At 44.6% G+C, this 19,832-nt stretch overlaps 1 non-coding gene across 1 annotated transcript; it reads right to left on the bottom strand.

Moving 5' to 3' along the window:
• Nucleotides 1-9,068: 9,068 nt before the first annotated feature.
• LOC112427165 (U6 spliceosomal RNA) lies at nucleotides 9,069-9,174 on the bottom strand. Its single transcript, XR_003018640.2, has one exon. It is a non-coding gene; the product is annotated as a U6 spliceosomal RNA (small nuclear RNA).
• Between the last annotated feature and the right edge of the window lie 10,658 nt (nucleotides 9,175-19,832).

Raw genomic sequence — 19,832 nt, 5'->3', positions numbered from 1 at the left:
TCTAGGTTTAGGTCACAGCAGAATGGCTTTGAGCAATCCACCCTAACCTCCTTGAGCCTCAATTTCTTCTTCTTCTTTATTTTTTTTCTTTTGAGACATAGTCTCATTCTGTCATGCAGGCTAAAGTACAATGGTGTGATCTCAGCTCACTGCAGCAGCCCCAAACTCCTGGGCCCAAACAATCCTCCTGCCTCAGCCTCCCTCATACCTGGGACTAGAGTTGCCCCACCAAGCCCAACTAATGAAAAACAATTTTTTTTTTTTTTTTTTGAGCTGGAGTCTCACTATGTCGCCCAGGCTGGAGTGTGGTGGTGCAGTCTCGGCTCACTGCAAGCTCCGCCTCCCAGGTTCATGCCATTCTCCTGCCTCAGTCTCCCGAGTAGCTGGGACTACAGGTGCCCACCACCATGCCTGGCTAATTTTTTGTATTTGTAATAGAGATGGGGTTTCACCATGTTAGCCAGGATGGTCTTGATCTCCTGACCTCGTGATCCACCCGCCTCGGCCTCCCAAAGTGTTGGAATTACAGGCGTGAGCCACCGTGCCTGGCCAAAAACTTTTATTTATTTTTTTGTAGAACTGGAATCTCATTATTTTGCCCATGCTGGTTTCAAACTCCAATCCTCAAATGATCCCACTGCCTCAGCCTCCCAAAGTGCTGGGATTATAGGTGTGGGCCACCATCTCCAGCCTGAGCCTCAGTTTTTTTATTGTGAAATGGAAGGATTAACATTATGGGGTGATTGTGAGAATGACATGGGTCAGAGTCTATCGTGCACAATTGAATTTGTAAAGTGCCATATAAATATACTTTTTCAGATAATAGTTATGACTAATGCTATTACAGGAAAGGGGTCCTGATCCAGACCCCAAGAGAAGGTTCTGGATCTTGCACAAGAAAGAATTTGGGGTGAGTTCATAAAGTAGAGTGAAAGTAAGTTTATTAGAGAAGTAAAAGAATAAAAGAATGGCTACTCCCATAGGCAGAGCAGTGGCATAGGATGTTCGACTGAGTACACGTATAGTTATTTCTTGATTATATATTAAACAAGGGGTGGATTATTCATGAGTTTTCCAGGAAAGGGGCAGGGATTTACCCTAACTGAGGGTTCCTCCCCTTTTAGACCATATAGGGTAACTTCCTGATGTTGCCATGGCGTTTGTAAACTGTCGTGGTGCTGCTGGGAGTGTCTTTGAGCATGCTAATGCATTATAATTAGCGTTTAATGAGCAGTGAGGACAACCAGAGGTCACTTTCATCACCACCTTGGTTTTGGTGAGTTTTGGCTGCCTTCTTTGTTGCCTTGTTTTATCAGCAGGGTCTTTATGACCTCTATCTTGTCCTGTGACTAAGAATGCCTAACCTCCTGGGAATGCAGCCCAGTAAGTGTCAGCCTCATTTTACCCAGACCTTATTCAAGATGGAGTCCCTCTTGTTCCAATGCCTCTGACAATACTGCTGCCCTGAGGTGCCTGGTGCTAATTAGACCGCGATCACATGCATATTCGCTGTTGATTGATGTTGCTCTCCTCTGTGCCACTCTCCCTATGTGGGCAGTCTCCTCTACCTGTGGGAACAGCAAACCAACCAGTGAGAAAGGCCATCATCATTGCATTCTTTTGTGTGCCAAAGCACACAAACCACTTAGAGAATATTAGAGAATATGTTCTATTTCCTTCCAGAAAAAAAAAAAAAAACAAAACACAATTTTTTTTTTTTTTTTTTTTTTTGAGACAGAGTCTGGGTGGAGTGCAGTGGCGCGATCTTAGCTCACTGTACCCTGCGCCTCCTGGGCTCAAGCAGTCCTCCTACCTTAGCCTCCGGAGTAGCTGTTACTACAGGCACATGCCACCATACCTGGCTAATTTTTTTGTATTTTTGGTAAAGATGGGGTTTCACTGTGTTGCCCAGGCCGGTCTCCAACGCCTGAGCTCAAGCCAGCTGCCTGCTTTGGCCTCCCAAAGTGCTGGGATTACAGGCATGAGCCACCGAGCCTGGATTCACACATTCCGTTTTGATTGAAATATAAAATGAGTTAGTGTTGGTGAGTGAAACATGAAATTTATAAACCCAAACCCCCATCAGCAAGCTAGTGAGAGACAGTGCTCGGCACGGGTGCTCAGCACACAGGAAGTCCTTGAGCACAGGCTCAGCTCACTTTTCACTTACAGTGGAAAATCTGCACTCAGGTTATGTCATCTTTGGATACTCCCTCCTCAGACTTCTCCCCAGATCTCTGTGCAAGGGGGCACTAATTAGACCAACATGCTTTGCAGCCCTTGTTGACTATTTCCCTCACTTCTCATCATAACATTGCCTTGAGGAGGAGACACTTCTACAGTAACCAGGACATGCTCGGGAAGTCCCACTTGTCTAATAGATAATGTGTCTATTAGACAAATGATAATAGGTGTTATGGGAGAAAATTATTACGGCATAAGGAGGACAGGTAGTCCAGAGGCAGGGGTGTGGAAATACTGCTTTACACACGGGTAGTCTGGACAGCTCCACCGTCAAGGTGATATCTGAATAGAAGTGAGAGAGCAAGCCATATGGATATGTGATTAAAGTGACCCGAGTAAAGGGATGAGTAAGTTCAAAGGTCCTGAGGTGGAAGCACGCTATGCTCAGGGAACGGAAAGGAAGCCCATGTGTCTGGAGCTGAGGGACCAAGAGGGAGAACATAAGGAGAGGAGGTCAGGGAGGCCAGCGATGGGTGTGGGTAGTAAAATCATGAGTGAGATGGGAAGTCACTGGAGGTTTTGAGCCAAAATGTGACCTAATCTTACTTGCATTTTCATAAGATCCCTCAGAATACCATAGGAAGAACAGACACAGAGAAGTATAGCATTAGGAAGTTATCGCAATCGTTGAGGTGAGAAATGATGATGGTTTAGGCCACAGTAGTAGAAGTGAAGTGGTAAGAAGTGGTCAGTTATATACCATCATGAAGAATAAATGGAAAAAGAAAAGAAGTAAATTACTAATTAAAAAAAGAAGTGGTCATATTATGAGTATTTTGTTTTGAATTTAAAGTTAATCAAGTTTGTTAAATGATTCATGTAGAGTATGAGAGAAAGAGAGAAGCTGAAGATGACTCCAAGAGTTTTACCCTTAGCATGTAAAAGAAAAGCTTTTCTCCACTGAGATGGGGAACGCTTTAGGAAGAAAATTAGGAGGCTTTTTTTTTTTCTTTTAGATAAATTGAGTTTGACCGGGCACAGTGGCTCATGCCTATAATCCCAGCACTTTGGGAGGCTGGGGCAGGTGGATCACTTGAGCCCAGGAGTTGTGACCAGCCTGGGCAACATAGTGAGACTACATCTCTACAGAAAAAAATTTTTTTAAAATTAGCTGGGCAGGCATGATGGCACACATATGTGGTCCCAGCTGCTCTGGAGACCCAGAGGGGAGGATCACTTAAGCCTGAGAGGTCGAGGCTGCAGTGAGCTATGATGGAGCCACTGCATCCCAGCCTGGGTAACAGAGCGAGATCCTGTCTCCAAAAAAAAAAAAAAAAAAAAAAAAAGAGTTAGAGATACCTATCTAACATCCAAGTGGAGATGCTGAATCCACAGGAGTTCAGAGGAGAGACCCAGGCTGGAGGTCTAAATTGGATTATCAGCTTGTAGATGATCTTTAAAGCCATATGACTAGTTAAATCCACCTAAGGAGCAAGAGTAGACAGAGAAGGGAAGAGGTCCAGAGAGTGAGTTCTGGGCCTCCCCAGAAAAGAGTTGGGAGTGATGTGGAAGAATTAGCAAAGGATATTGAGAAGCAGCAGCCGGGGAAGTAGGAGGAGAATCAAGAGACAACGATGGGCTAGGCGTGGTAGCTCACGCCTGTAATCCCAGTACTTTGGGAGGCTGAGGCAGGCAGATCAGCTAAGGTCAGGAGTTCAACACCAGCCTGACCAACATGGAGAAACCCTGTCTCTACTAAAAACTCAAAATTAGTCAGATGTGGTATTGTGTGCCTGCAGTCCCAGCTACTCAGGAGGCTGAGGCAGGAGAATTGCTTGAACCCGGGAAGTGGAGGTTGCGGTGAGCCGAGATCGCAACATTGCACTCCAGCCTGGGCAACAAGAGCGAGACTCCATCTCAAAAATAAAAAAATGAAAATAAATTAAAAAATAAAAAGAGACGGCCAGGAGCGGTGGCTCACACCTGTAATCCCAGCACTTTGGGAGGCTGAGGCGGGCGGATTACCTAGGGTCAGGAGTTTGAGACCAGCCTGACCAACATGGAGAAACCCCGTCTCTACTAAAAATACAAAATTAGCCAGGCGTGGTGGCACATGCCTGTAATCCCAGCTACTCTGGAGGCTGAGGCAGGAGAACTCGGGAGGCGGAGGTTGCCGTAAGCCAAGATCACACCATTGCACTCCAGCCTGGGCAACTAGAGCAAAATTCCATCTCAATAAATAAATAAATAAATGAAAAGAGACGATGATGTTGCAGAGGCCAAGTGAAGAAAACGTTCATAATCATACTCTAAAATAATAGGCTTCCTTGGCAGGGCACGGTGGCTCACACCTGTAATCCCAGCACTTTGGGAGGCCAAGCGGGCAGATCATGAGGTCAAGAGATGGAGACCATCCTGGCCAACATGGTGAAATCCCGTCTCTACTAAAAATACAAAAATTTGCTGGGTATGGTGGCGGGTGCCTGTAGTCCCAGCTACTCAGGAGGCTGAGGCAGGAGAATCCCTTAAACCCAGGAGGTGGAGGTTGCAGTGAGCCGAGATCATGCCACTGCACTCCAGCCTGGCAACAGAGAAAGACTCTGTCTTTAAAAAAAAAAAAAAAAAAGCCTTCCCTTTTTTTTTTTTTTTTTGTCACATGATATTAATTTACTTGTATATCTCCTTATATCTCCTTCACTAGACTGTTAGGTTTTGTGGTCTGGTAATATATCACATCCATTACTCATCTCTAGAGCTTATGCTTAGCTCAGTGCCTGACACATGTTAGACTTTTCTCCTTTTATTTATTTATTTATTTATTTTTGAGATGGAGTCTTGCTCTGTCACCCAGGCTGGAGTGCAATGGCATTATCTTGGCTCACTGCAACCTCTGCCTCCTGGACTCAAGCAATTCTCCTGCCTCAGCCTCCAGAGTAGCTGGGATTACAGGCGCCCACCACCACGCCCAACTAATTTTTTATTTTATTTTATTATTTTATTAATTTATTTTTAAGACAGGGTCTCACTCTGTCACCCAGGCTGGAGTGCAGTGGCATGATCTCGGCTCACTGTAACCTCTGCCTCCCGGGTTCAAGCGATTCTCCTGCCTCAGCCTCCCAAGTAGCTGGGATTATAGGTGCCTGCCACCATGCCTGGCTAATTTTTGTATTTTTAGTAGAGATGGGGTTTCTCCATGTTGTCCAGGCTGGTCTCAAGCTCCTGACCTCAGGTGAGCCACCCGCCTCAGCCTCCCAAAGTGCTGGGATTACAGGCGTGAGCCACTGTGCCTGGCCTAATTTTTGTAGTTTAGTTAAGACCAGGTTTCACCATGTTGGCCAGGCTGGTGTTGAACTCCTGGCCTCAAGTATTTTGCCTGCCTCGGCCTCTCAAATTGCTGGAATTACAGATGTGAGCCACAGCGTCAGACCTAGGCTTTTCTCGATGGGAATGTTTTTCCTTCTTTCACAAAACCTTTTATTTTGAAAACAATATAAACTAGAGAAAAGTTGCAAGAATAGTAGCGCAATGAACTGAAACGCCCTTCACCTAGATCACTAATTGTTAGTAAACATTTTGCTACAATTGCTTTTTTTCTCTTTCTCTCCATTTGAAATTAAGTTATAGATATCACGACCCGACGTGCCTAAATAATTTATTGTCTATCCTTGAAGAAAGACATTCTCTTACAAAACCACTGTACAATCACCAAATTCAGGACATTTAACATTGATACACTATGATTATCAATATAGAGTCCATATTCAAATTTTGCCAATTGTCCCAATAATGCCTTCTGTAACAATCCTTCTCCCTTCACACCTTTCATTTAGTTCCCGTGTCTATTTAGGTTCCTTTAATCTGGAACAGTTCCTCAAACTTTGTTTTCTATGACACGAACATTTTTGAAGTGCACAGTGTTGACAAAAAGAGTCAAACTCTGTAAAATATTTGAAGAAATTTATTCTGAGCCAAATATAAGTGACTATGGTCTGTGACACAGCCCTCAGGAGGTCCTGAGAACATGTGCCCAAGGTGGTTGGGTGCAGCTTGGTTTTATACATTTTAGGGAGGGCATGAGACATCAATAAATATGTTTAAGAAATACATTGGTTTGGTCCAGAAAGGCGGGACAACTCAAAGCAGATAGGGTGGGTGGGGGGCAGTCGGGGGCCTTACAGGCTATAGGTAAATTTAAACATTTTCTGATGACAATTGGATGAGTTTGTCTAAAGACCTGGGATCCATAGAAAGGAAATGTTAAGGTTAAGATAAAAGATTATGGGGACCAGGCACGGTGGCTCACGCCTATAATCACAGCACTTTGGGAGGCTGAGGTGGGCAGATCACGAGGTCAAGAGATGGAGACCATCCTGGCCAACATGTAGAAACCCTGTCTCTACTAAAAATGCAAAAATTAGCTGGGCGTGGTGGCGTGCGCCTGTAGTCCCAGCTACTCAGGAGGTTGAGGCAGGAGAATTGCTTGAACCTGGGAGGCAGAGGTTGCAGTGAGCCGAGAGCAGCACTGCACTCCAGCCTGGCGACAGAGAGAGATTCTGCCTCAAAATAAAAAAAATAAAAAAAAAAAAAGATTGTGGAGACTTGGCCAGGGCCGGTGGCTCACGCCTGTAATCCCAGCCCTTAGAACGGGAGCAGCAGCTCATGCCTGTAATCCCAGAACTTTGGGAGGCCAAGGCAGGTGGATCGCCTGAGGTCAGGAGTTCGAGACCAGCCTGGCCAGCATGGTGACCATTCTCTGCTAAAAGTACAAAAATTAGCTGGGCGTGGTGGCAGGCACCTGTAATCCCAGCTACTCAGGAAGTTGAGACAGGAGAATGGCTTGAACCCAGGAGGTAGAGGTTGCAATGAGCCAAGATCGCGCCACTGCACTCCAGCCTGCGCAACAGCGTGAAACTCCGTCTCAAAACAAACAAACAAAATTAGCCGGGTATGGTGATGCATGCCTGTAATCCCAGCTACTAGGGGGCCTGAGGCAGGAGGATCAGTTAAACCTGGGAGGTGGAGGTTGCAGTGAGCCTTTGGAAGGAGACCACTACTACTCCTGCTGCCCTCCTCCCCTCACCTTGCCTAGTTCACAAGACAGAAGAAAAAAGAGAAGGCAAAAAGTTAAAAAGAAACAAAAGTAAAATAAATAGCCAGACAACCTTGACACCACCACTCAGCCCTAGAAGTTAAAAAAAGTAATAATAATAACATCAAACCCTGACCTAAACTACTTGTGTTATCTGTAAATTCCAGACACTGTATGAAAAAAGCATTGTAAAACTTTTTGTTCTGTTAGCTGATGCATGTAGCTCCCAGTCACGTTTCCCACGCTTGCTTGATTTATCACGACCCTTTCACATGGACCCCTTAAAGTTGTAAGCTTTTAAAAAAGCCAAGAATTTTTTCTCGGGGAGCTCGGCTCTTAAGACGCGAGTCTGCTGATGCTCCTGGCCGAATAAAAAACCTCTTCCTTCTTTAATCCGGTGTCTGAGGAGTTTTCTCTGTGGCTCATCCCGCTACAAGCCGAGATGGTATCACTCTACTCTAGCCTGGGCAACAGAGTGAGACTCCATCTCAATTAAAAAAAAAAAAGAAGAAGAAGATTGCGGCAACCAAGGTTCTTTTGAAGTCTTTTTTTTTTTTTTTTTGAGACAGAGTCTCGCTCTGTCGCCCAGGCTGGAGTGCAGTGGCGCAATCTCGGCTCACTGCAAGCTCCGCCTCCCGGGTTCACGCCATTCTCCTGCCTCAGCCTCCTGAGTAGCTGGGACTACAGGCGCCCGCCACCGCGCCCGGCTAATTTTTTGTATTTTTAGTAGAAACGGGGTTTCACCGTGGTCTCGATCTCCTGACCTTGTGATCCGCCCGCCTCGGCCTCCCAAAGTGCTGGGATTACAGGCGTGAGCCACCGCGCCCGGCCCTTTTGAAGTCTTATAGTGGCTACCCTTAGAGAGAATAAATGACAGATGTTTCCTATTCAGACCTTAAAAGGTGCTAGAGTCTTAGTTAATCTCTTCTGGAGTGCTCCATTCGGCAGCACATATATATAACAATCTCTTCAGGATTGGGAGAGCCTGGAAGAAAAAGATCTAGCTTTGTTAATAGAGATTCTTTACAGATGCGAATCTTCCCCTTCAAAGGACAGCTTTGCAGGGCCATTTCAAAATATGGCAAAGAAACATGTTTTGGGGTAAAATATTTTGCCTTTCTTCTTTGTCACGTAATGTTATGCCAGAGTCAGATTGGAAAGTAAGTCACAATATACAGGGTTAAATCACACCTCTGATGAGAATTTATAGTTTGTAGGACATGACTCTCCAGACCCTTAAGATAGGAATTTGGGCAAGAGAAAATAAATAAATAAATAAATAAATAAAAATAAAAATAAAAATCAGAAGTTAGTCTTTACAGACAAATATATTTTTAGGATGTTCATCAATTTAGGTTTTCTAAATGTCTCTTTGTGATGAGGTTTCTTCCATTTTGGGCAGTAAACTACATAAATGATCTTGTATGTATATATTAGAAATACAGGCCCACAGCGGTGGCTTATGCCTGTAGTCCCAGCCCTTTGGGAGGCTGAGGTGAGCCTCACTTGAGGCCAGGAGTTCAAGACCAGCCTGGGCAACATGACAAAGCCACATCTCTACTAAAAATACAAAAATTAGTTGGGTGTGGTGGCATGTGCCTGTAATCCCAGCTACTCAGGTGGCTGAGGCAGGAGAATCGCTTGAACCCAGGAGGTGGAGGTTGCAGTGAGCCAAGATCATGCCATTGCACTCCAGCCTGAGAGACAGTGAGGCTCTGTCTCAAAACAAAAACAAAAACAAAAAACCCCACAATGTTGGGTAATTCACTATTAAAGAGTAATTTATCAATTAAGAAAAAATATGGAGCACGAATTTCCATTTCAGCATGTCATCCTCTCACAGGAGGCATGCTAATCTACTTTGTATAATCCAATTTTAATATATATGCTAGGCCGTGTGCGGTGGCTCACGCCCGTAATCCCAGTACTTTGGGAGGCCAAGGCGGGCAGATCATGAGGTCAGGAGATCGGGACCATCCTGGCTAACACGGTGAAAGCCTGTCTCTACTAAAAATACAAAAAATTAGCTGGGCGTGGTGGCAGGCGCCTGTAGTCCCAGTTACTCAGGAGGCTGAGGCAGGAGAATGGTGTGAACCCAGGAGGCGGAGCTTGCAGTGAGCCAAGATCGCGCCACTGCACTCCAGCCTGGGCGACAGAGTGAGATTCTGTCTCAAAAAAAAAAAAAAAAAATTATATATATATGTATATGTATATATATGCTGAAGCAAGCACAATTTACCAATTTTTTAAAGGAGAATTATGTCAAATCAAAAACTGTGATGGGACCAGGCAAGGTATCTCATGCCTGTAATACCAACACTTTGGGAGGTCAATGTGGGAAGATTGCTAGAGGCCAGGAGTTTCAGACCAGCCTGGGCAGTATAGCAAGATCCTGTCTCTTAAAAAAAAAAAAAAAAAGGAAATTGTGATGGGTGTGAGACCTTATCCTACTTGTATAGTCATAAATAAGCACATAGAGATGATAAATAAATAGATACTAGCCGAAACATCAGGTCTCGGAGTCAAAGATCAGAGCTTTACTCCCAGCAATAAGAGTAGCCACAGTGACTTTGCTGAGTTGTCCTCAAGCCTGAGAGTTCATATGGGAAAGAGACTCTCCTCAAAGGAGAGGGAAAAAGCTTTGTTCCCTAAGGTAAACATATTTTCCTTAGGAACAGATTCTCACCTTTTGGAATCTAAATCTCTATCTCTACTGGGAAGATAAAACCAGCCTCTTTGAGGCTTTTCTCCACTTTTGACATGCAAAGTCATGGAGAGAGAGTTCTCTACATTCTTTCAGAAGTCTTTCTAGGGAGGAGGGGAAGTTCCCTATCCTGGAATGTAAGGCTCTGCCTCCAGGTAAGATAAGAGAAGTTTTATTATCCTTTAAGTGGAAGCCAATGGCTCCATAATGAAGGTTGTAGAGAACAAATATTTATGGGGGAAATGAAAGTAAGCATTCTTATTTTAATAGTAGATCAGTATCTGTGGTTCAAGAGGCTGAAGTTTTGCAGGAACACTGAGTAATACAGGGAAAATGTATTTCCCACAGACTACAGGGCAAAACTTCAGAATAGATAAAAGTTGACTTTCGTAACACACGGACATCCCTTCTGCCCTCCTTCCCCCACATTTACTGCATCTTTTCTTTGATCTTTGGTGCTCTCACGGGACTCTACCCTGTACTTCTATTTTGGGGTATGGATCCCCTCCCAAAGACTCTGTTACAAGATTACTTTTCCCATATTTTAAATCCCATACTTTTAGAGTAGCTCATCTCAGCTAGTTGTTAGAAGGAAAGAAAACTAAGTCAAAGTCATCAGTGAATTATTAGCTTTTACTACTGCAGGAGATATATTTTTTTCAAGAGTACCAATACTTGTCATGTGGATGGGAGATACTGTAAAAATAAAGTGAGGTGGAAAAAAAAAGTTTGTGAAAGTATACTTGTAATACATAAAATACCGTATAAATGAAAATAGATTTGTGTAATAATTCTAAACCAAAAATAAAATTCTAAGGCCCCCCAACCATCTGAATGGACTTTCTCCTGGCCAGGGCACTTTTAAAATTTAACCGGGAAGACTGGTTTAGGCCATAATGGAAAAGTGGGGGCGGGGGTCAGACATGCCTTGTTATACCTCTCTGGCATTAACATCAACACATAATTCAGTCCGATAAGAAATATTTTACAGACTATTCTCTCTGAAGCCCACTAACTGAAGGCCTCCTCTGCAAATCAGAACTTTGGTCTCCATAATCCTTCATCTTAACCCAGACATTTCCTTTCTATTCATCCCAGGTCTTTAGATAAAATTTTTCTGCTTGACAATTGGTTGAGTTTATCTAAAGAAACTAATAGCGTTAGCTCCATCCAGCAATTTTACCTCCAGGAATTTATCCTATAGTGATATTTGAGGACTAAGCTCTGATTTTTTTCCCCCAAATTCCTACCTAAAGGGTCTGGGGAGTCATGCCCTACAAATGATCAATTCTCATCAGATGGGTTTTATTTAATCCTGTATGTTGTGACTTACTCTCCAATCTGACTCTGGCATAACAAGGAAGAAAATCAAAATATTTTTACCACAATACGTGTTTCTCTGGCATGCCTTGAAATTGCCCTGCAAAGCCTCTTGTGGGAAAAATCCACATTCCGTAGAGAATCCCCTTCCTCCTTTGTTTTCCTTCCTTCCTTTCCAGATCCAGGAGATAATCAGCTAAGAGCCAGGCACCCTTCTAAGTGCAATAAGAAACATTTTGCAAACTGCTCTCCCTGAAGTCTGCTATCTGAGAGCTTCCTCTGCACAATAAAACTTGGTCTCCACAATCCTTTATCTTAATCTGAACATTTTCTTTCCATTGATCCCAGGTCTTCAGATAAACTCAACCAACTATCAACCAGAAAGTGTTTAAATTTACCTGTAGCGTGGAAGCCCCGGCTTTGCGTTGTCCTGCCTTTCTGAACCAAACCAATGTATTTCTTAAATGTATTTGATTGGTGTCTCATGTATCCCTAAAATGTATAAACCCAAGCTGTGCCCCAACCACCTTGAGCACATGTTCTCAGGACCTCCTGCAGGCTGTGTCATGGGCCATGGTCACCCATATTTGGCTCAGAATAAATCTCTTCAAATAGTTAACAGAGTTTGACGCTTTTCATCAACATATCCACCGTGGCAGAATCTGTTGGTGTCCCCACCTCAATCCCTGGGGATCCCTGCTACCATTTTGTGGTGCCCATTCCCCCAGGAGCTGTGGGCACTGCTGGTAATGGTTTCTACCTACAACCCCAGGGGATTGGACTTGCATGATTAGAGCCATCTGGACATGAGGTTCATGGGAGTCATGTGCTGCTTTAACCAGTGACTGTCTATGGTGGGGTACAAATGTTCTGGTCTCTTGCTTAAGGACAGACAGATTCTGCTTGCACTTTATGCTTCAGGGCTCCCGGTAGGAACAGGCTGAGTCTAGACTTCCCCTGAAACCATCCTTGCGTTCCTTCTTCCCCTCCCCTGGCCTGCTTCCCTCCCTCAGTCTCCTAGATTTCTACCTAGACTACTTTCCTAATAAATCACTTGCCTACTAAGCTCCACCAGTCTCAGCTTCTAGGGAAATAGACTGAAGACACTCACGCATGCACAAAATAACATATACAAGGTTATCCATTGCTTCATTATTCATAATAGGAAAAGACTGTTAAAAAGCAGATGTTCATCACTAGGCTCCTGGTTAAATAAAATACAGCTGCCCCAGGAAGGAAACTAGGGGTTCAGGAATAGGGTGAAAAGTAAACTTTCACTGAACTTTTAGTTCTTTCTGAATTTTTTTTTTTTGAGACAGAGTGTCCCCCTCGCCCAGGATGGAGTGTAGTGGTACGATCTCGGCTCACCACAACCTCCGCCTTCTGTTTTCAAGTGATTCTCATGCCTCAGCTTCCTGAGTAGCTGGGATTACAGGTGTGCATCGCCACGCCCGGCTAATTTTTGTATTTTTAGTAGAGATGGGGTTTCACCATGTTGGCCAGGCTGGTCTCGAACTCCTGACTTCAGGTGATCCACCTGCCTTTGCCTCCCAAAGTGCTGGGATTACAGGCGTGAGCCACTGTGCCCGGCCTCTTTCGGAATTTTGAAGCATTTGGATGTATGGCATTTTTTTTTTTTTTAAGATGGAGTCTCGCTCTGTCACCAGGCTGGAGTACAGTGGCGAGATCTCGGCTCACTGTAACCTCCGCTTCCCGGGTTCGAGAGATTCTCTTGCCTCAGCCTCCTGAGTAGCTGGGACTACAGGCGTGTGCCACCATGCCCGGCTGATTTTTTTATTTTCAGTAGAGACGGGGTTTCACCATGTTGGCCAGGATGGTCTCAAACTCCCGACCTCAGGTGATCCTTCCGCCTTGGCCTCCCAAAGTGCTGGGATTATAGGCGTGACCCACCACGCCTGGCCTGCTTTTTTTTTTTTTTTTTTTTGAGACAGAGTCTCACTCTGTCGCCCAGGCTGGAGTGCAGTGGCACAATCTCAGCTCACTGCAAGCTCCGCATCCCGGGTTCATACTATTCTCCTGCCTCAGCCTCCCGAGTAGCTGGGACTACAGGCGCCTGCCACTACGCCTGGCTAATTTTTTGTATTTTTAGTAGAGACGAGGTTTCACCATGTTAGCCAATATGTTCTCAATCTCCTGACGTGATCCGCCCGCCTCAGCCTCCCAAAGTGCTGGGATTACAGGTGTGAGCCACTGCGCCCGGCCTGGCCTGCTTATTTTTTTAAAAAAATAAAATTAATGTTAAAATAATTAATTAAGGCTGGACACAGTGGCTCACACCTGTAATCCTAGCACTTTGGGAGGCCGAAGCAGGTGAATCACTTACGCTCAGGAGTTCAAGAACCAGACTGGGCAATATGGTGAAACCCCATCTCTACAAAAAGTAAAAAAAAATTAAGCGGTGTGGTTGTGCATGCCTGTATTCCCAGCTACTTGAGAGGTTAAGGTGGGAGGATCACTTGAGCCTGAGAGAGCAAGGCTGCAGTGAGCTATGATTGTACCACTGCACTCCAGCCTGGGTGACAGTGAGATTCTGTTTCCAAAAAAAAAAAAAAAAAATTAATCAAAAAATCCACTAAACAAGTAAGTTGGATACTCAGGTGAAAATCTTAAGTGTAAGTACCTAAACAGTCTATTGAATGACCTGTGAAGCCAAGGGCTCTTAATGCTATGACCAAAGAGGGAAGCTCCCTATAAGATGCCAGCCCCTCAATAGTGCACTTTTTCTGAGAAGATATAAGACAGCCACTCAGAATTATGATGTAATAATTGACTGGTAAGGTGGGGAAGTAAATGTGTCTCAAAGTTTTGCTTTTTAAAAATGACAAGTAAATAGTAATAACAAAACTGTTATTTATGGAGGGATGAGTCTGTGGCCTATCTCTCTTCCCTTTTATGTCTATGTTTTTCACAGTCATCTACACTCCCTGTCACCTTGTACTTATTCCTCTGACACTGCAATCTAGCTTCATCCTCTTCCCCAAAATGACTCTTCCCAAGGCTATCAATGACTCCTTTGTCTTTCCCTCCAGTGGCTGTTTTTTAATCCTCGTATTCCTCAACTCTCAGCAGCATTCTGTGACATGATGCTCTCCTGGTGTTCTGCCTACATCTTTTTTTATTTTTTTATTTTTTTTTTTTGAGACAGAATCTTGAGAAACTTGGACATGTGAAGACTGGCAGAAGCTATAATCCCAGCACTTTGGGAGGCTGGGATTATAGCCTCTGTCTCTCTGTCCCCCAGGCTGGAGTGCAGTGGGGCCATCTCGGCTCACTGCAAGCTCCGCCTCCCGGGTTCACGCCATTCTCCTGCCTCAGCCTCCAGAGCAGCTGGGACTACAGGCGCCCGCCACCGTGCCCGGCTAATTTTTGTATTTTTAGTGGAGACGGGGTTTCACTGTGTTAGCCAGGATGGTCTCGATCTCCTGACCTCATGATCCGCCTGTCTCAGCCTCCCAAAGTGCTGGGATTACAGGCGTGAGCCACGGTGCTCTGGCCTTTTTTTTTTTTTGATACAGAGTTTCGATTAGTCCAAACTGGAGTGCAGTGGTGCGATCTCAGTTCACTGCAATCTCTGCCTCCTGGGTTCAAGCGATTCTCCTGCCTCAGCCTCTCCAGTAGCTGGGATTACAGGCACCTGCCACCAGGCCCAGCTAATTCTTTTTTTTTTTTTTTTTTTTTTGAGACAGAGTCTCTCTCTATCCCCCAGGCTGGAGTGCAGTGTCGCAATCTTGGCTCACCGCAACCTCCCCCGCCCAGGTTCAAGTTATTCTCCTGCCTCAGCCTCCTGAGAAGTTGGGTTAGAGGCGTGTGCCACCATGCCTGGCTAATTTTTTATTTTCGAGATGGAGTCTTGCTCTGTCGCCCAGATTGGAGTATAGTGTCATGATCTCGGCTCACTGCAACCTCTGCCTCCTGGGTTCAAGCAATTCTCCTGCTTCAGCCTCCCCAGTAGCTGGGACTACAGCTGTGCGCCACCGTGCCCAGTTAATTTTTGTATTTTTAGCAGAGACAGGTTTCACCATGTTGGTCAGGCTGATCTCGAACTTCTGACTTCAGGTAATCTGCCCGCCTCAGCCTCCCAAAGTGCTGGAATTACAGGTGTGAGCCACCACGCCCAGACAATTTTTGTGGTTTTTTAGTAGCTACGGGGTTTGACCACGTTGGCCAGGCTGGTCTCAAACTCCTGACCTCAGGTGATCCGCCCGCCTCAGCCTCCCAAAGTGCTGGGATTATAGCTTCTGTCAGTCTTTACACGTCCACATTTCTCAAGATTCAGACTTAGGCAGGCTTTTCTTATCTCCTCTCTCTTTAACCATATCCATGGCTCTGATTACCACATGTGGATAAATACATCCCCAGTTCTCCTCTGAGCTCCTATTTTCTTTTTCTTTTCTGTTTTCTTTTCTTTCTTTCTTTTTTTTTTTTTTTTTTTAGAAGGTCTCACTCTGTCACCCAGGCTGGAGTATAGTGGTGCCATCGTGGCTCATTGCAGCCTTGACTTTCAGTGCTCAAGTCATTCTCCTGCCTCAGCCTCCCAAGTAGCTGGGACTGCAGAGATGAGCCACCAAGCACCAGCTAATTTTTGTATTTTTTTGTAGAGAAAGGGTTTTGCCATGTTGCCCAGGCTGGTCTCAAACTTCCGAGTTCAAGCAATCCACCTGCCTTGGCTTCCCAAAGTGCTGGGATTACAGGCACAAGCCACGGTGCCCACCCTCCGAGCTCCTATTTTCCTTTCCTTTTTTTTTTTTTTTTTTTTTGAGACGGAGTCTCACTTTGTCACCTAGGCTGTGGTGCAGTGGCGCGATCTCGGCTCCTGGGTTCAAGCCTCCTGGGTTCAAGCCATTCTCTAGCCTCAGCCTCCCAAGTAGCTGGGGCTACAGGCATGTACCACCATGCCCGGCTAGTTTTTTTTATTTTTAGTAGCGATGGGGTTTCATCATGTTAGCCAGACTCATCTCAAACTCCTGACCTCACATGATCCACCCACCTCAGCCTCCCAAAGTGCTGGGATTACAGGTGTGAGACACCGCGTCCGGCCTGAGCGCCTATTTTCAACTGCACATTTAACATTTCCACTTGGATATCCCAGTGAATGGCACCAACATTCACCCAATTTCTCCTTTCAGGAGCTTGGGGACCATCTTTCTCTTTTAGTACTCATATCTAACAAATCACCAAGTTCCATCAGTTTTATCATTTAAGTATCTTTCTAAACTGTTCATTTCCTTCCATCTTTACTGTCACCACCCTCATTTTAACTACCTCATAGTTTCTCACCTGGATTAGTCCAAAAGCCTTTTAACTTCTTTCCGCTTTCAATCTTGTTTTTTCTCCATTGCATTCATCACACTGCACCCAGAATAATCTTTTTAAAATGTCATGTCACTCCCTTCAGTAAAATCTTGCCATTGATTTTCAGTGCATTTCAAATGAAGTCCAAAGTTCTCACCGTGGACTCCAAGGCTGTGTGATCTGGCCTTTGCCTGCCTCTCCCATCTTGTTTCACAGCCCTCTCCCTTTGGCTGCCTGTAGGTTTCTTCCTCAGTAGTGGTTCTTTATTGTCTCAGGGCATCTGCTTTTGTCGTTTCACAGTTGTTAACATTCTTCTTTCTGCTTTCATGTATTTGGCCTTTTCTCAGTGTTCAAGGGGAGGGGGGAGGGATTGCATTGGGAGTTATACCTGATGTGAATGACGAGTTGATGGGTGCTGACGAGTTGATGGGTGCAGCACAGCAACATGGCACAAGTATACATATGTAACAAACCTGCACGTTATGCACATGTACCCTAGAACTTAAAGTATAATAAAAAAAAAAATCACTTCCTCAAAAAGCCCTCTCCAGGCTGGGCACAGTGGTTCACACCTGTAATCCCAACAATTTAGGAAACCAAGGTGGGAGGATCACTTGAGCCCAGGAATTCAAGACCAGCCTGGGCAACATGGTGAAACTCCATCTTTACAATTTTTTTTTTTAAATTAGCTGGATGTGGTAGCGTGCACCTGTAGTCTCAGCTACTCAAAAGGCTGAGGTGGGAGGATTGCCTGAGAGGTTGAGGCTGCAGTGAGCTAGGATTGCAGTACGGCACTTCAGCCTGGGTGACAGAGCAAGACCCTGTTTCAAAGAACAAAAAGCATCTTATTCTTGGTACTTGTAATCTGTAAACACATTTATTTACACATGCACATACGTCTATACGATTACATATTAAACATGTAATTATGTATTCATGTGTTTATTATCCATCTCCAACACCCACCTCTATCCCAAATGTCAACTTCATAGAGGCAGGGACCTTATTAGTCTTGTTTACCAGTGTATTCCTTTTAGCTAGAATAATGCCTAGCACGCAGCAAGAAAAGTAAGAAAAATGATGTGGGGAATCTTTTAACAAATGTTTATTCATTCAAAGATTCCCACATCATTTTTCTTTCTTTTTTGCCTTCTAGTTACATTGGCTTTCAATTTTTTTTTTTTTTTTTTTTTTTTTGAGACTGAGTCTAGCTCTGTTGCCCAGGCTAGAGTGCAGTGGCACCATCTTGGCTCACTGCAATCTCCGCATCCCAGGTTCAAGCGATTCTCTTGCCTCAGCCTCCCAAGTAGCTGGGACTACAGGCACCCGCCACCACGCCCAGCTAATATTTTGTATTTTTAGTAGAGACAACGTTGCAGCGTGTTGGCCAGGGTGGTCTTGGTCTCCTGACCTCGTGATCCGCCCACCTTGGCCTCCCCAAGTGCTGGGGATTACAGGTGTGAGCCACCGCGTCTGGCCTCAGCTGAAAATTTTTTAAGAATTCAAAGCTTGCCCGGTGCGGTGGCTCACGCCTGTAATCCCAGCACTTTGGGAGGCCGAGGTGGGCAATCACAAGGTCAAGAGATTGAGACCATCCTGGCCAACATGGTGAAACCCCGTCTCTACTAAAAATATAAAAATTAACTGGGTGTGGTGGTGGGCACCTGTAATCCCAGCTACCCAGGAGGCTGAGACAGGAGATCACTTGAACCTGGGAGGCAGAGATTGCAGTGAGCGGAGATCTCGCCACTGCACTCCAGCCTGGCAACAGAGCCAGACTCCATCTCAAAAAAAAAAAAAAAAGTTCAGCTGTTACGGTGGCTTATATCTATAATCCCAGCATTTTGGGAGGGTGAAGCAGGAGGCTCACTTGAGTCCAGGAGTTCAAGATAAGCCTGGGCAACATAGTGAGAGCTCCATCTCTACAAAAAAATACAAAAATAGCTGGGCATGATGGAGCACACCTGTGGTCCCAGCTACTCAGGAGGTTGAGGTGGGAGGATTGCTTGAGCCCAGGAGTTTAAGGCTCCAGTGGGCCATGATTGCGCCACTGCCCTCCAAGCTGGACAACAGAATGAGACCCTGTCTCGAAAAAAAAGAAAAGAAAAAGTTATGTAACTTTCTCTTTCACTTCCTTAGAATATGCTATTTGCTCTGCCTGATAAGCTCCCTGCCACCACATATTTAGTTAATGACTACCTACTTTCTAGGTCTCAGTGTAAATGCTACTGCTTTAGCTTTGCTACTCCTAACATTGTAGAGAAGGTGAGGTCACTGTTATGTAATCCTCTAAAACCTATCTTTTTCCTTCATAGCACTTATGATTTGTAATTATTTTTATTTATTTTTGTTTGGCTGGGTTTTTTTGTTTGTTTGTTTGTAATTATATTTTCTTGTTGGTCTGTTTGCTCTAGACCAGAGATCAGCAAACTCCAGCCCATGGGCCAAGTCCAGCCTACCACTTGTTTTATAAATAAAGTTTTATTGGAATACAGTAAAATTCATTCATTTATGTATTGCCCATATGGCTCCTAAAATATTTACCATCTGCATTTTTTTTTTGTTTTGAGATGGAATTTCGCTCTTTTTGCCCAAGCTGGTGTGCAATGGCACGGTCTCAGCTCACTGCAACCTCTGACTCCCAGGTTCAAGTGATTCTCATGCCTCAGCCTCCTGAGTAGCTGGGGTTACAGATGTGCACCACCACACCCAGCTAATGTTTGTATTTCTAGTAGACATGGGGTTTTGCTATGTTGGCCAAGTTGGTCTTGAACTCCTAACCTCAGCTGATCTGCCTGCCTTGGCCTCCCAAAATGCTGGGATTACAGGCGCAAGCCACTGTGCCCAGCCACCAGCTGCTCTTTACAGGAAAAAGTTTGCTGACCTCTACTCTAGACTAGACTATAATCTCTGTTAGGACAAAGATGATCTTTTCTTACACACTACTAAAATTTAAAGAATTTCAGTAAAAACTAGTGAAATAAAATGAATAGTAATCACTCTGCTAAGTACTTTACATGTATTACCCACATTAATTTTATGAGAAAAGTATTATTATCTACAATCTACACATGAGGAAACTGAGGCTCAGAGCCATCTGGTGAGTTGCCCTAAGGTCACACAGCTGATAAGTAGCAAACTGATGTTTGAATCTAAGTTTAAAACAATGTTTCTTTTTAAATTTTTTTCTCTTTTTTGAGACAAGAGTCTTACTCTTGTCGC

Source organism: Macaca nemestrina, chromosome 10 (assembly GCF_043159975.1).
Source record: "Macaca nemestrina isolate mMacNem1 chromosome 10, mMacNem.hap1, whole genome shotgun sequence".
NCBI classification, from domain to species: domain Eukaryota; kingdom Metazoa; phylum Chordata; class Mammalia; order Primates; family Cercopithecidae; genus Macaca; species Macaca nemestrina.
The sequence above is the reverse complement of the archived record's forward strand: the minus strand, read 5'-3'. Positions and strand labels throughout refer to the sequence as shown.